Raw genomic sequence first — 15,790 nt, 5'->3', positions numbered from 1 at the left:
AGTTGGCTGCTTCTGGAGCGCATGCGCACTTCAGAAGCAGTCAAGACGCAGAGGAGGAAGGACCTCCCAGGATCAGGTAAGTATAATGGGAAGGGGGGGGGGGTGACTGGGGGACGGGGGGTGACTGGGGGGGTGGGGGGCGACTTGGGGGACGGAGACTAACACTTTTTATCCCCTGTCACCAATCATTTATGGTGACAGGGGATAAAAAGTGCATCCCTGCACATGGCACAAGCTATCAGCGATATATAGTATATTCTGCTGATCGCTTGTATCGGGACCCCACAGGGGGGGTCCCCGATCACTGCCCCATGCTCTCCGCTAACTCAGGTGGCGGAGAGCATGGGGCTTTGATTATTTATTTATTTTCCATCGCTGTGAACAGACATAAGTCTGTTCACAGCGATGGCGGCGGCCATGTTGGATCCGATGGCCGCCGGGGGAGGGAGCGGTTTAGTTACTGCCCTACTAGGGGGGGCTAATCTGGGGTCTGATTGACTTATTTCACCTCCCCCCACCGTGAATCCATCGGCGGTCACTAAGGGGTTAACTGCCGGGATCTGGGCACGGCCCGGATCTCGGCAGTTGCGGCGGGTGCCCGGCTATCACTGACAGCCGGGCCCCACCGGGGATGACAGGAGTGCAGCTCCTGCGCCCCTTTCATCCCGAGGATGTACCGGCACGTCCATCTGCAGGAACGGGCTGCAGATTTGGACGTGCCAGTACGTCCTTATGCGGCAAGGGGGTAATCTTTTTTGTTTTTGTTTATCATGGAAAACCCGTCACTTCCTGTTTTCTGACTTTTTTTTGTCAAAAAACAGGAAACAGTCAGAAAACAGGAAGTCCTGTGTATCCCAGGCCATCTCAGCGCTCACAGAGAGAAGGCAGTCATGTGATTGATGGACACATTAAGCCATGACTCTCTGTACTGGCCGGATTTCTTGTGTTTTGTCTTTTTAATTTTTTTACAACCAGCACCAGAAAATCTGCCATCAGGAGACTGGAACTGGAAAGTTCAGCTTTGTTTTACAGAAGTGGAGGCGGGATTGTTCATCCGAGGACTGGGGACAAAATTATTTTTTAATATGTTATTACTTAAGGAAAGTTAGACAAATTCCTAATGTACATTAATTATGGGAAATGCACATATAGGGCTATTTCTCTTAATTTAGTAGATCATGGAGTGTTTAAATTCTCTCGAAAACCGTGACATCACGAATCAGGTGTAATTCCTATGGAGTGTCCAGCAGGAGGCACACTATATGTAAAAGTCTATGGACTGTATTGAAGTATATAGAAGAGTATGTAATGTAAAAACTAAACTTTATTAATGGACTATGTGTATAAAATCATTTGGGGAACAAGGACACTCCCCAAATGGAGGGTGCCGGTGCATCTAACTACCTCCTCCCTCCCTCCCTCCCTGCTTGGTGCAGTGGGAAAGAAAGATACTACTACTCCTCCCATCATCTGCTCATAGTATGAGCAGATGATGGGAGGAGTAGTAACTGGGAGATCCTCAGCACCAAATCCCCCCCCCTCAGCCGACAAAACCCCCCACCCACCATTTCCCCCGCCGCACAGCTGCCACTGCTGCCGCACAACCACCGCCGCACAGCCGGTAACCTCCCAGATCTGGCCCCTATCACCAACTCCCCAGCCCCACACGGTCACTCACTTCCCTGCCTTTACCAGACTGCCAGCTCACTGCCACCCCGCTTCCTGACAACTCGGTCCCAGATGTCACCCCCAGCAGCTCTTATCATCTGGGACCAAGTCGGCAGGACACGGGGGCGGCAGTGAGCTGGCAGTCCGGTATCGGCAGGGAAGTGAGTGGATGTGCAGTGGTGGGGGAGGCTGGGGGGTTGGTGATGGGGGCCAGATCTCTAAGGTTACTGGCTGTTTGGCGGCGGCGGATGTGCAGCGGCAGCAGCTCTGCAGCGGGTGTCGGGGGGATGGATGTTGGCTGAGGGGGGGGCTTGGTGCTGGGAATCTCCCTGTTACTACTCCTCCCATCATCTGCTCATGCTATCACATTATAGTTACTGTACAGTATAGCAATCAGCATGTGGAGTATAATTTATAGTAAATGCATAAACCTGAAAAAACAGCAGCAGTTTGAAGATACAGGGTGGAACAGCAAATCCCCATAATGCAGGAGAGTAGTACAACAGACTAGAATAGAGAAGCAGGGCTGCTGTCAGAGGTCTGTGTGGTCACATGACAGCAATGGGGAAGGGGCGTGTGTTCAGCATGGACCAATCAGGAAGTGAGAGTCACAGAGCTGAGCAGGAGCACAGAGAAAGAAACTTTTCTATACAGTAGTGTGAATGGCTGAGTGTAAGTGCAGGCACATTATAGCAGCAGTGTGTATAGCTGAGTGTAAGTGCAGGCACATTATAGCAGCAGTGTGTATAGCTGAGTGTCATTGCAGGCACATTATAGCAGAAATGAAGAGAATGGGAAACCCAGGGACTTACAGGGACTGCAGGGAGCATAAAGAAATGAGCAATACATATATGGGTGCATAAATGCAGCACTCTGTCTGTCTGTCTGGCTGGCTGGCTGGGCTACAGCTATGCAGAGATTACCTTCACAGTCCCGTCCCCTGATGCAAGTCTCAGCCTGAAGTGTATCTGCTATAATTTGGAAGGTGAGGGAGACTTTTTGGGTCAGAGTACAGGGCTGTATACCCCGCTATGCAGACCATGCCCCTCCCCCACCCAGTAAAGGGAGCTCTTAAAACAAAGCAATGCTCTTTAACAAAGTTACAATTTTGAAAAACTGTGAGCTCTTCTTCCAAAGTGCTCTCAATCCAAATTACTTTTAAACCAAGGTACCACTGTATATTTAAACATGGCTTGGGCATTTATTCAGGTTAATGTGATGGAATCATGGATGGATTGTTTTACTGCAGTGTCGCGGTCTTGGCCACTTGTGGGTCACAATGCAAGCCCATTAACTTGAATGAGTGTCGGAGTCTTACGGCCGGGAATCGCCATGTAGCCCAAGCGTTACGAGACGAGTGAAGTAGTGAAGATGATTAATGCTAAACAGCCAGGAGGTGCCAATCATAGGAACCTCCATGGACAAATCTTCAAACACCAGGGATGTCCATGGAAATCAAGGACAGCTGGCGAGCACTGGAAACAGCTGAGGTTATTAATAGATATCACAGGCTTGTGTCTAAGGGGCAGCTAAGTACAATATTGTGAGAAACGGACAGAATCAATCTATCTAGGCTGGTTATCTGTCTGTCTGAATGTCTCTATATAGAGCCCATAATCCACATTTTATAATGCGGTTTTGTGGATCAATGGGAAATTCAGCCCAGATTTTGTGCTCAGTAAATATTATCGTTCTTCATTCCAGTTTGCAAACTGCGCTAATCCCAGGAGGATGTGTCTTAATTGCGGCGGCAGATATGATCTATTTTTAGCCATATCGCGGATTATTTATAAACTCTCCCGGCGGTGCACAAATAGCTGCCATCGGATTCACTCAATTAACCAGTTTACTATCAGATAACAAAAAAATGCACTGCCATGAATGACTCGAGGGTTACTGAAACTTCACATCTAATCGTATTATTCCACCGTGTATCATATTCTCCACATTGCTTATTTTCATGTTGATGGGATGCGCACACTTCCAGAATCTGTTAACCCCTTAACTCTCTCACTGGCATAGGGATAGTGGTAGTAGTGGAGGCGGTTATTGGCCACTTTAAAGGTACAGTAAATCCAGTGTATAAAGCGGCATCCTGTTACTTACTATACAATGAAGCTGATTGTTTGGCGGAAGGGTCCTGCTAACAAGGAGCCCTTACAGGAGTTGTGGGTTTCTTAATTTAAACAACAAATATCTATTCTGGAGGCCTCGGGCACGAGGGACAGATGTTCATTCCCAGATCTATGTGTGAATCGATGTATAGTAGTAGGAACATGGGAAACAGTGGAGTTGCATAGTAAGTCAGCATTCCAAGCTTCTTTTTCTACCATTCATATCTTTGTATTGCATTTTCACGAATTTAAGTTGTTTTGCAGTCTTTTTTTTTTTTTTTTTTTACTTATATTTTAGAAATGTATCTGACCATGTGCCTGCACTGTCCTCTTCATCTGTGCCGGCTTAGCTTCTTCTCTGAGCCTGGGTCTCTTCCTCAGATTGTCAGGGAAAAGGGAGTGTGATGTATGGACGACTAATCAGGAGGCAGGAGCACTGGGCCAATCAGGAGGCAGGAGCACTGGGCCAATCAGGAGACAGGAGCACTGGGCCAATCAGGAGGCAGGAGCACTGGGCCAATCAGGAGGCAGGAGCACTGGGCCAATCAGGCCAAGCACCAGTATTACATGCCTCCTTATGGTGCATTTACACAAAAAGATCTGACAGATTATTGAAGCCAAAGCCAGGAATGGATTTGAAAAGAGGAGAAATCTCAGTCTTTCCTTTATGATCTGTTCTCTGTTTACAGTCAGTTCCTGGCCTTGGCTTCAATAATCTGTCAGATAAATCTTTATGTGTAAATACGCCATAAGCCTCTGTATATTTAATCAGGGCACCCGCTGGCCACAGATGTCCATGACTGGTCTCCTTGAGTCTTCCCTCTGTATCCATCTTTCCCAGTATCCTAATTTCCTGCCTGTTTTTGACCATTTCCCTAACCTGACGATTTGGACCTGATGCTGATCTCCTGGTTCTGATGCCGATGTATTCTACTGACTACGCTCGACTACCTGGGAAAACCTTCAGGAGTTAGCTCCACCTAGAGACAGAGACCTCGGACTTGTACTTTGTTTTTCTGTTACAAAATGTCAAATAACCTGTGATAAACCGTGAATACCTGGAGCCACCACTAGGGGAGTCTACTAAGGGCAGAATTGTTTAGTTCTGCTGGAGCTTAAGAAGTCTTTATACAGTAAACACCCCCTAGTGGTGACAACACACTACTAGAAAATTTGATGTCTATTACATAACAATATAATTACATTAACATAGAACAGAATATTGTCTCTATCAAGGTATAGAAATAGTTTGTTAGATACATTTATTTATGTAGGGAAATGCAGCCACTAGGGGGCAGAAACCAAAGACAGAGCTGTCTACATGGCCCATTTTATAGCTTGTGTAGACAGTGAACCTTACACATACAACACAAAAATCCTTGAAAATAGAGATTATCAGATTATTTTGATTGAACTGTAAACAGTAATAGCCGTGGGAATGATTAGTCAGCTAAGCAGCAGGTCATCAACTGAGATATTAGGAAATCTGTGTAACAATGAGCCAGCCTGGATGCCTCCCAAGTCAGTGGCACAGCATTTTAAGAAATGTGGTGATGACATTATAATAGCCTGAGTTATTATAATCTAGTGTTGATGTTCCCACAATCAGAGGTTCAGTGAATCCTTTTCATATAAAACAGATACCAAATTGGGTATTCTAAGGCTGTGTTCACACACATTGCAGGTTTCTTGTAGTAATGTTGCCGTATTGTAGCTTGTTCACTGAAATGATGCAGTACTGCGACAGTACCACAACGGTTCTGCAATAAAACTGCAATGTGTGAACACAGTCTAAGGGATCTAATTATTATAACTCAGCATACCACCTACATAAAGAATTAGAAACTGTTTAACGGTGGTTAGTGGCTCTAGCAGAATGAGCGATGATAGTAATAAACGCTCATTCTGCTGAGGCTGACGCGCACACAGCGATACTACATACTTCCATGTATTTAAAAAATCTAATAAGGGGGCTTGCTGTGTATCAATAGCTCTCTCTGTATAGCTGTGTTGGATCAGAGCAGGGGAGAAGGGGTCCGGGCTTGGGCAGCTCTGCAGTTCCCGATACATACTATGGTGGCAGCAAAGAGGCCATGACACCCCTTATTTTTGCTATGCTGTCATTCGGCATAACATGGTGTATAAATTAATCCAAATTACTGCTTTAAAGGGGGTCAAACCACTGGTGCCAGAAAGTGCCAGTGATTTATATTTTACTTCTATAAAAAAATCTTATGTCTTCAAGTACTTATCTGCTGCTGTATGTCCTGCAGGAAGTGGTGTATTCTCTCCAGTCTGACACAGTGCTCTTTGCTGCCACCTCTGTCCTTGTTAGGAACTGTCCAGAGCAGTAGACTGGAAAGAATACACCACTTCCTGCAGGACATACAGCAGCTGATAAGTACTGAAAGACTTGAATTTCTTTAATAGAAGTAAACTGGCAGTGTCTGGCACCAGTTGATTTGAAAGACTTTTTTTTTTTTAATTACCACTTTAAGCTGCTCTGTGGGACAATTAGACCAGACCTCTACCTCTGAGCTGCATCATAACAGAATCTAAGAGCCAGGCAGTTTACTACCAGCACCAAAAAGAAGGCAACATAACTAATAAACAGGGCTAGAGGAAAAGAAAAATGGCTACATATCCCTAAGGAAAACAAAATATTAATAATAATACATTGAAAAATTAATTCTCTGCATTTAATGAAGACATGTATGGTAATATTGCAGAATGAAGAATCAAAATCACTGCTCTGACCAAGACATGTATTCCATTTGGGAGCACAACCCCTGATTGTTTCATTTATGAACTTGCTTCCTGATCTCCTTAAAGGGGCTGTCCGGCATTCAGCATTTTTTAATATAATGCTGCTGGTGCGTTTACCTGTCTGTGCTCCCTCGGTGTCCTGCTCTGGTGTTGCCGGTGTCCCCTGCTGACTGCAGTCTCCACTGACAAACTCATCTTAGGAGTGACATTCTGCTCAGCCAATCACTGGCTATGGGGCCGGCCCGGCTCTTTCAGTGACTGGCTGAGCAGGCTGTCACTCCCAAGACAAGTTCTTTTTAGAGGTTGAGGCAGTCAGTGGGGGACACTGATGACACCAGAAGGGAGCGCGGACAGGAAAGAATAACATGTCTATTGTTTTACATGCACCAAGGGAATTACTTCCACCATCAGCTAGGTGCAGTCCAGGGAGTTCTTGGTGGAAGCACTCCTTCCTGTGTTACTCGGAGTGTCACCGCTGTGACTACAAACTTCAGCATTCCCAACAGCTCTCTCTCAGTTGTTCCATCTGCGTTTTCTCTATCTCTAGAGTGCATCATGAGAACAAACTATTTTTGCTTTTTTTATATTTAGGTGGAGACCAGAATAGCGTGAAGAAACCTATATTAATAAGAGAACAAATAAACTCCATGCATATGATGACCTGATTGGAATCTAACCAGAGGCCCCAGGCAGTAATGCTAACCCCAGCGCTATCCATGATGGTAATAGTGTTATTTTAATGTTGCTGCCTTTAAATATAATTTTTTAATAAAGCTTTTATTGGCACATGTCATAAATTAGGAGGAGTCTATAAAAATGTTTGCTGTATTGTTCACTGAGCCATGAATCATGTGTTTAATTTAAAGGAAGTTACACTTGAAGTGCAATAACAATGCAACAAAGACGGTATAGCAGTAATCTCCAACCTTTGACACTCCAGCTCTGCTGGAACTAGCACGCCCAGCATGTCCTCATAGCCACAGGCTTTTAGCTTTTAGGCCATGATGGGTCATGCATTTTTTGCAACAGGTTGAAGGAGAATACTTTACAGACTGACAGTAAGATACACTTAACATGCTTCTTTAATTATTACCAATCATTTGTATAGTATTGGCATATTCTTATGATGTTCACATCAGTCCTAGTCCCTAAGGACTATAGCTATCCTATAATCTTGTATAAAATTTAGGGATTTTGTTAGCACACAGCTTTACTAATGTTGTAGTCATCTTGTGTTATACATAGCATAGCATCATACAGAGGCATAGGTATAGGAGATGGAGAGGGAGCAACTGCAGCTGGGGCCTAGCACACAGATACGGCCTTTTGTTAAATAGAACCCCATGCAGGATGGAGGTGTCCCTCCTCTCCATTCCCTACATAACCACCATAAAAGGAAAAATTAAAGGATAGCTCCTCTTATACTACCATTAATCATGTAACTATTTCCAAAATATCATCTTCCAAATATTAATTCTTGGAATAGTCTGTGTGTGTCCTGAAGCAATTGTCCATCAGTTAAAGAATACTAATAAGTGGTTTCCTTTGAAAAGTATTGTTAGAGAAATGCTTCAGAAAATACACAAAACATTATAATAAATGATTCAATGTTGCAAGAGGCAATGAAAAAACTGCACGCACAGTCAAGAACTGCACAAAAAGCTGCAGTGTGAAAACACAACCTTAAAACGATATGTTCTGATGACTTTCTGTTTGCTGCTGTGCCCCTCTCGCCCCCTTGTTCTGAGGAGGAGTTATGTGCCCAGGTCACCCCTAAACCCAGCCCACAGAAGGAGAAGCAAAGATGATCTGGACACTATAGACTGAAGCAGAAGTTCTATCCATATGCAGGCTGTTTCTCTCTCACAGAGTGCTCCTGTGGCCCTCCTCTCACAAAGACTGCTTCCGCCTGTGCCTCCTTTCCCACAGACTGCACCTCATAGTACATTACTCTTTAATAGACGTGCTGCCTTCTCTAACACAAACTTCTCCCTATGCATTTTCCTATGCAGTTTTCTCCTTATGCCCTCTTTACACATACTGCTCCTTTTGCCTCCCCCATTGTCAAAGACTGCTTCCCCCCCACAGAGACTGCTCCTTCATTGACAAAAACAGCTAACTATGTATTATCTGTTACACAAACTACTTCCCATACCCCTGTCTTATCCATTGTTCCCTATGCCCCCATCACACAGACTGCTCACATGCACTCATCTTTCACAGACATCTCCCCATGGTGCTCAGCTCTTCTCAGACTATGTCCTATGGTCTCCTATCTCACAGCCTGCTCCCCATCTTAGTGTCCCAGTACAGGTGTGCCACTAAGTCCTGTATTCCACCTGTCCAAAGGTAACTCTGTCAGGTGTCACACTCTGGGATGATGGGTGTCTTTCTGCATCATCACCACTTGGTGTCTCACTCTTTCCTGTCTGTTGGCATAGCTGAAGGAAGGAAAAGGGTTAACTGTGTGTTCTTTGCTGGACTTTTCTGTCCAGTTGCTAGCTTGGCTGCCACACACTGTCTTTGTGTATCACACTCTGACACTTCGCTCTTTCTAGCACTTTCCCCACCAATAAGAGGTTAGTCCCAGTCACCCCTATATAGGAAGGTTTGTTTCTAGTGGGAGGGTCTTTTGTACTGTTGACTCCAGTGAAGGAGACAGAGAGAGAGTTGCTGCTGCAGTCTACAGCCAGGCATGGCTTAGGTCAGGGCCCTGGTATGGTTGGCTGTCTTCTGTTAGTTGGAGTTGGAGATACAAGATAGTTTTCTGTGAGAGTTTGTGAAAGAACCACTATGCACTGCTAAACCCAGAGGTGGGGTAACTGTCACCTGTTTTCAACCATGCCTACGCCAGGGATTCTTCTAAAGTCAGGACAATCCAAAGCCAGGATTGATCCGCAGTAGTGCAAATAGCATAAGCTGAAGTACTCCACTGAACCTTGCTCAGCCTATTCGGGTAATCTTAAGAGGTTGTTCAAGCCTAAAAGTTGTACTACCAAACCTAACACTTACTAGACTTGTTTGGCATTATGTGGTCTTCTTCTAATTCTAACTGTGAGTACAGGAGTCTTCCTTCTACACAAAGTCACTACAATCCATTCCGGCAGAGTACTGCACTACATAGGCAAGGTCCCCAAGACAGCCCCCTAACCTACTCAACTCAACTACAATTACCTAACCTATTCAACTCTGCTATTCTTCTGCTTCAAGCACCCAAAGCTAAAGATTCTGTGTTGTCCATCAAGAGAAAGGACATTGTACCATTTGTGAATATTTTTGGCGCACTTTCTACTGAAAAAATTACTGCATTGCACTGAAGATCCTAAGTAAAAGTTATACTCTGTTAAAGAGCTGGACTTTGTGCTCATTCCTCTCTGTCGCACCTGTACCTGCACCCACACATTTGTGCTATCCTTACATAGCCCAGTATCAGTGTGTCTGGGGGTGGGTACCACCACTTCTGGCCACCGCGACAAGTGCCCAAGTAAAACACCAACTGGCCCACTGCTGTTACCACCTAGCAACCCTGGGCCATGGCACCATCGCTATACTGTACATCTCTTACACACTGCTCTGCATAGACTGTTGGGCTATGTAAAGTTACACCTAAGAGGGGGGGGGGCACAGAGAGTGAAGATAGGAAGAGATTTCATGGACTGTACTTTTCTATAAAATGTGAGAAACATGTTGACTAAAAATGAGTGAATCAAATCCAGCGAATTTAGCAAACATTCAGTTCGTTGACAAAGCAATTTTTTTTTAAATTAGTTAAAAAAATTTACATAAAAAAAATATATTCACCTGTCCGCGCTCCCATGATGTCCTCTTCCATGTCTTCCACGGGCTGTCACCCTCAAACCACAAGAGTGACTGGCTGCGGCGCTGTCATTCTTGCATCTGAAGAGTGTGGCCGCTGCTCTATCCCTCAGTCAGTGATTGCCTGAGCAGGCTGGAGGTGGCAGAAGGCACTGGAGGGGACACTAGGGGATGTATAGATTCATTAAGTTCTGTTAGCAAAGTTCGCAAATTTTGCGGTAAAAATTTGTGAATGTCATCAACTGAATTTTTAAAACATCCATTATCTTGTGGTGGTGACTAAAGGCCCTATTTCACGGGTCGTTTAGAGGAGCAAACGAGCGTTCTCAGCGCTCGTTTGCTCCTCGTTCCCCGCTCGCTGCCGCCGCTATTCAACGCGGCCGCAGCGAGCAGGTGAGTGCGGAAGGGGTGTCGGGGAGCTGCAGGGGGGCTGCCCGGGGGATCGCTGATCGTCCGGGCAGCCCATAGGATACAGCAGCGTCTGCTGCCGATGCTCCTATTCAACGGAGCGACAGCAGAAGATCGTTGCTGTATCAGTCGCTTGTTTTTCAACATGTTGAAAAACAAGCGACTGCAACGATCAGCCGACATGAACGATGTCGGCTGATCGTTGCACTTTATTCCACGGGACGATTATCGTCCTTAGCGGGCGATATCGGCCGAATACGAACGATAATCGTTCCATGGAATAGGGCCTTAAGTAATAGCTCAGTATTTGCTACAAGTGACTGTTGTAGAAATGGCTGACCGTAACAGAAAATAGTTCTCAGGGACAGAATAAGAATAGTTCTCGGCACAGATTTTATCTTTTTTTTTTAAGCAAAGATGTGATAATGTTTAATTATACTTCCCAAATATGCAATGACAACAGTGAAAATAGAAAGTAAGTTCCTGTATAATAATTTCTAACATTGAATAATGTCTCATTAACCACCAGGGGCTCCGCAAGTATGACTTCAGAACTTGGCAGGAGGACTAAATGCATTTTCATGCCATGTCACTTCTGAAAAGGACACACTGTACCCTATTAAAAGTAAGCTGCAGTAAATAAAAATCTAATAGAGGGCAACTTAGTTTTCTTTTTTATTTAGTTCTTTTATCTTTGTATCTACTAATATAAAGTATAGGGCATCAGTGCCACTTTCTTCCCCAGGCTGTGTCTAGTACTGTAGTTCAGCTGTGTTTAATTGCGCAAGAGTTTAGGTATCTCAGAAAACAATAAGGCTATGTTTACACTTAGGGTGGTATTACACGGAATGATAATCGGCCGAATTGGCCCGATTCGGCCGATTATCGCTCCGTGTAATAAATGCAACGATCAGCCGATGACAACGATCATCGGCTGATTGTTGATATAGGTTAGAACCTATTTTCGTCGGGCGCCGACCGCGCACCGCTGCGTGTAATAGCGGTGCGTGGCCGGCGACTAACGATATACATTACCCATCCACGTTCCAGGGCTGCTCCTGCCATCCGCTTCTCCCTGCGTCCCGCGCGCGCTCTAGCGTCACAGAGGCCTGTCAGCTGATAGGCCGCTCAGCCAATCACAGGCCGCGGCGGTCCCGGCCTGTGATTGGCTGAGCGGCCTACCAGCTGACAGGCTGCTGTGACGCTAGAGAGCGCGCGGGACCCCCGGGAGAAGCGGATGCAGGAGCAGCCCTGGAACGTGGATGGGTAATGTATGCCAGTTTAGCAAGGGCTGCAAGGACATCGGTAACGATGTCCTTGCAGCTCTTGTCAAACGATTATCTGGCCGTGTAATAGGTCCAGTAAACGAGCAACGATCTAGCAGATCGCTGCTCGTTTACAGGTATTATCGGGCCCTGCTCGGCCCGTGTAATACCACCCTTAGGGGGAGATTTATCAAAGGATGTAAAATTTAGACTGGTGCAAACTGGCCACAGCAACCAATCACAGCTCAACTTTCCTTTTACCAGAGCTGAAAGCTGAGCTATGATTGGTTGCTGTGGCCAGTCTAAATTTTACACCCTTTGATAAATCTCCCCCATAGTATTATTTAGCATAAATTAGCGCCATTTTGCAGAGAATTGTGCAATTTGTTGCAAAATAGCAATAATTAACGGGAATTAAACAATATGGGGGGACAATTATAAAGACCAATGTATTTGTAAGCCAGTCTTAAATTAGTCCCCGTCCCCAATTGTCCCACTGAATTTACTAAGAGGCGTAGGCCTCTTAGTGAATCCGGCCTGCCCTACGCCTGCTGTGTGGCGGGTGCTCCTCAGCAGGTGTAGATTTCTGCCTTGATTTACAGGCAGGCGTAAATCATGGTAAATCAGGTGCAGGAGGAGAAGTAAATGTCCCACTATGTGTGTGAACACAGACTCAGGGTCCTATTACACTGAGCAATTTTTAACGATTAGCGACTTATGATAAACGATCGCAAACGAGATTGTTTATCGTTAACCTGAAATCGTTCACCATATTACACAGAACGATAATCCTTAGTTACGATCGTTACTATGATCGTTATTGTGATCGTTACTATGATCGTTTATTCCTTCTGATCCCAGAAAAACAATGAACAATGTGCTATTACACTAAATGATTAGTAAAAATATGAGGAACTTGAGCGAACGAATGTGGAATTACAGCGAACGATTAACGATAATTTTAGGTTCAGATCTATAGCAACGATCAACGACATATGAACCATTTTTCGATCGTTGCAATTACACAGAACGATTATCGTTTACAGTCGAACGATTTAACGATTTTTCGCACGATAATCGCTCCGTGTAATAGGGCCCTGACTAAACATAAAAAGGATGATTTGAGACTTTTATTATAGGTAAAAACAATCATGAATATAATTTAAATTTAAATCATACAGTTTATAATTTAAAGCATACAACTTGATCATAAAACTTAATCATAAGTAAATCTGCTGTATAAATAAGGTGCAGTACCAGTTTAGGCCTCTTGGCGGGGCTATTTTAACCTAGGAAGCTGAATTAGCTCCATATCCTGTTTGCATCCTAGATGATCAATCATTCTGACACTTGGTGAATGTATCTAAACAGGAGTCTGCAGGAAGATTGACATCTCTGCTTAAGAAATTCATAGCAGTATCTTGTATAATTGAAAGCCTCATATAAAGCAAAACCCAGGAGCTGAGAGCATATACCCTTCCCTGGCATAGATTGTATAAGACAAATAGTAGTAGACAAAGGGCTGGACACATTTATTTTACAGCACCAGGCATCAGCGGATATTGCCCCTGTTCTCATCCGTATTTTTGATATGATGTAAATATTTGTGTAAGTGAAGAATACATTGTGTTAACATTATTAAAGGGGACCTATCAATTCTACTGACATCTGTTTTAATACTGACTTGTATTCCCCATAAAAGAAATATTCCGGAGCGTCTTAGAACTGTGCATTGTGCTGCTAAACCTCTGTTATTCCTCCAGAAGACTAGGGGCCACATGTATCATCCGGCGAAGGGATGATTTTCAGCGGAAAGTGCCGATTTGCGTATTTTTTTATTCGCAAATGGCCGATTTCCGCAAATGGCACTTTCCGCCGAGAACGCCAGGGGGGCGGAAAGGGGGCGTGTAGTGGGCGGAGACTCAGAGTCAGCGCGATTTACCATCCGTTCCGCCCAAATGTACGCCGAAAACCTACTCCAGTCCTCAGCTGGTGTAGGTTTTCGGCGGTGCGCACCGGCGCGCACGGGATTTATGTAGAGGCAGTCCGCCTCTACATAAATCTCCGTAGCGCCGGAGCTGCGGGGGCATTTATAAGTCCGGCGTAAAAAACGCCGGACTTAATAAATGCCACCCTTGGTGTCAGTAAGGTGTGTCCTTACAGAAACGTACACGGAATGGACAGTGTCAGAGAGCACAGATGCTCACCTCATTGACAAGGGCAATGATAAGAAACTTTCTCACAGGGTTCCAGAAAGCTGGGATATGTAGGTTGTTGTTCGGTGAGGTCTTCCAGTGTTACAGTCCCATTCCCTCTCTCTGTGTATGGAGGGAAAGCCAGGCTTACTGGCAATTGTGTTAGACTGATGAATTGAACAGTTTTATTGACTGATATATAGACCAGTGGTGGAGACCATGAGCAATAAGCTATTCCCCAAAGTCTCCCCTTCCCCATCTCTACCCTAATATATTCCATGTCTATAGTCAAAATCTACTGTGCTGTACTATTCATTCAGTGACCTATAGGTGACTTCTTCCCTGATTGGAGTTGTTCTCTTTCCTTTTGTTCTCCGTCTCCAGGCTGACCTGATGACTTCTCAATCCCTAAATAAATACAGGCATCATACCACCTAAACCTGACCAGACCCCCTAAACAAAACAGATCCCAGAACAGACCCCCAGACTATCCCACTAAATAAATACAGACCCCCAGACTAGCCCACTAAATAAATACAAAAATACAAATACAAAAAAAACACCTGATTTGACTTCTAATTCAGACACCAGACCCCCAACCAAATTCAGATCCCCCCCCCCCCCCAAAAAAAAAAGATCAAACCCTAAACAAATTAAGGCCCCAGACCTTACTGTACCTCTAAGTAAATTTGGCACCCCTATATTTTGTCATTTTGACCCCAGACCAGACCCCCTAAATACATAACCCTGAAAGAATACAGACCCCAGGCCAGAACCCCTAATTGCAGATGCTCTAAATAAATAGGCACCTGCTTCCATAAATGTACTGTATTCAGACCCCCTAAGCCGCTGTAAACTAGCATGGGGGTGTGTGAAAGGGGTTATTTAGGGAAAGAAGGTTGGGGTGGCTATAAAATAGGGGATAATACCTCCCTGATCCTCTGTCCGCTGCTAAGCCTTAGCCTTACTTAGAAGTCCCATGGATCAGAATGGCCTCTAACCGGCCATCATAGCAGTAATGTGAGATATGATTAGAGACTTGGCAGCCAGGATGTCTACTTAATCAATGTGAAAAGCAGACAGAACTTCTCCTCAACTGGACTGAAAGTCCCTGACAGATCAATAAAAAATGGCAATCACTGCGTGGCGCTCGCGACGGGAGCCAATCATATTGTGTGTTGTGTTTTACCAAGATGTTGAATGGAGAAGACTGATTCAGCCTGTCACTGGCAATTTATTGTGCTTTCAGCATGCACCGCTCTGGCTACAGACCAATTCCTCTTGTGGCAGAATTGATTGTTTGTTTCCCTTTCACTGTGCTATGTAGAGGTGTCACATCCATTTGTTTCCACTCATCTGAATTAACCTCTGGACGTCTACGGAGACAAGAAACCCGTTTTCTGCATTGCCCATTACCGGCCAATCAAATTGTTTTGTGTCATTGCTTCAGAAATGGCAGTCAGGTGTAATTATGCAAATTATTCCAGAAAAAAATGAAGTTTATGTTTATACCAGCGGAAGGTGAGCTGTCAGTAATACTAAAAAATAAAAGTCATCT

General features: G+C 44.7%; 1 protein-coding gene across 2 annotated transcripts in view; it reads left to right on the top strand.

Moving 5' to 3' along the window:
- PLXNB1 (plexin B1) overlaps nucleotides 1-15,790 on the top strand; it is a 225,110-nt gene that overhangs the window by 36,776 nt on the left and 172,544 nt on the right. For both annotated transcript variants that reach the window (XM_069966853.1, XM_069966854.1), the window contains exons 2-3: nucleotides 7,140-7,270; nucleotides 11,302-11,397. The gene's annotated coding sequence lies outside the window, so the exon portion shown is untranslated. The remainder of the gene's footprint in view (nucleotides 1-7,139; nucleotides 7,271-11,301; nucleotides 11,398-15,790) is intronic.

Source organism: Dendropsophus ebraccatus, chromosome 4 (genome assembly GCF_027789765.1).
Source record: "Dendropsophus ebraccatus isolate aDenEbr1 chromosome 4, aDenEbr1.pat, whole genome shotgun sequence".
NCBI classification, from domain to species: Eukaryota; Metazoa; Chordata; class Amphibia; order Anura; family Hylidae; genus Dendropsophus; species Dendropsophus ebraccatus.
This window is presented reverse-complemented; position numbering and strand designations above follow the sequence as displayed.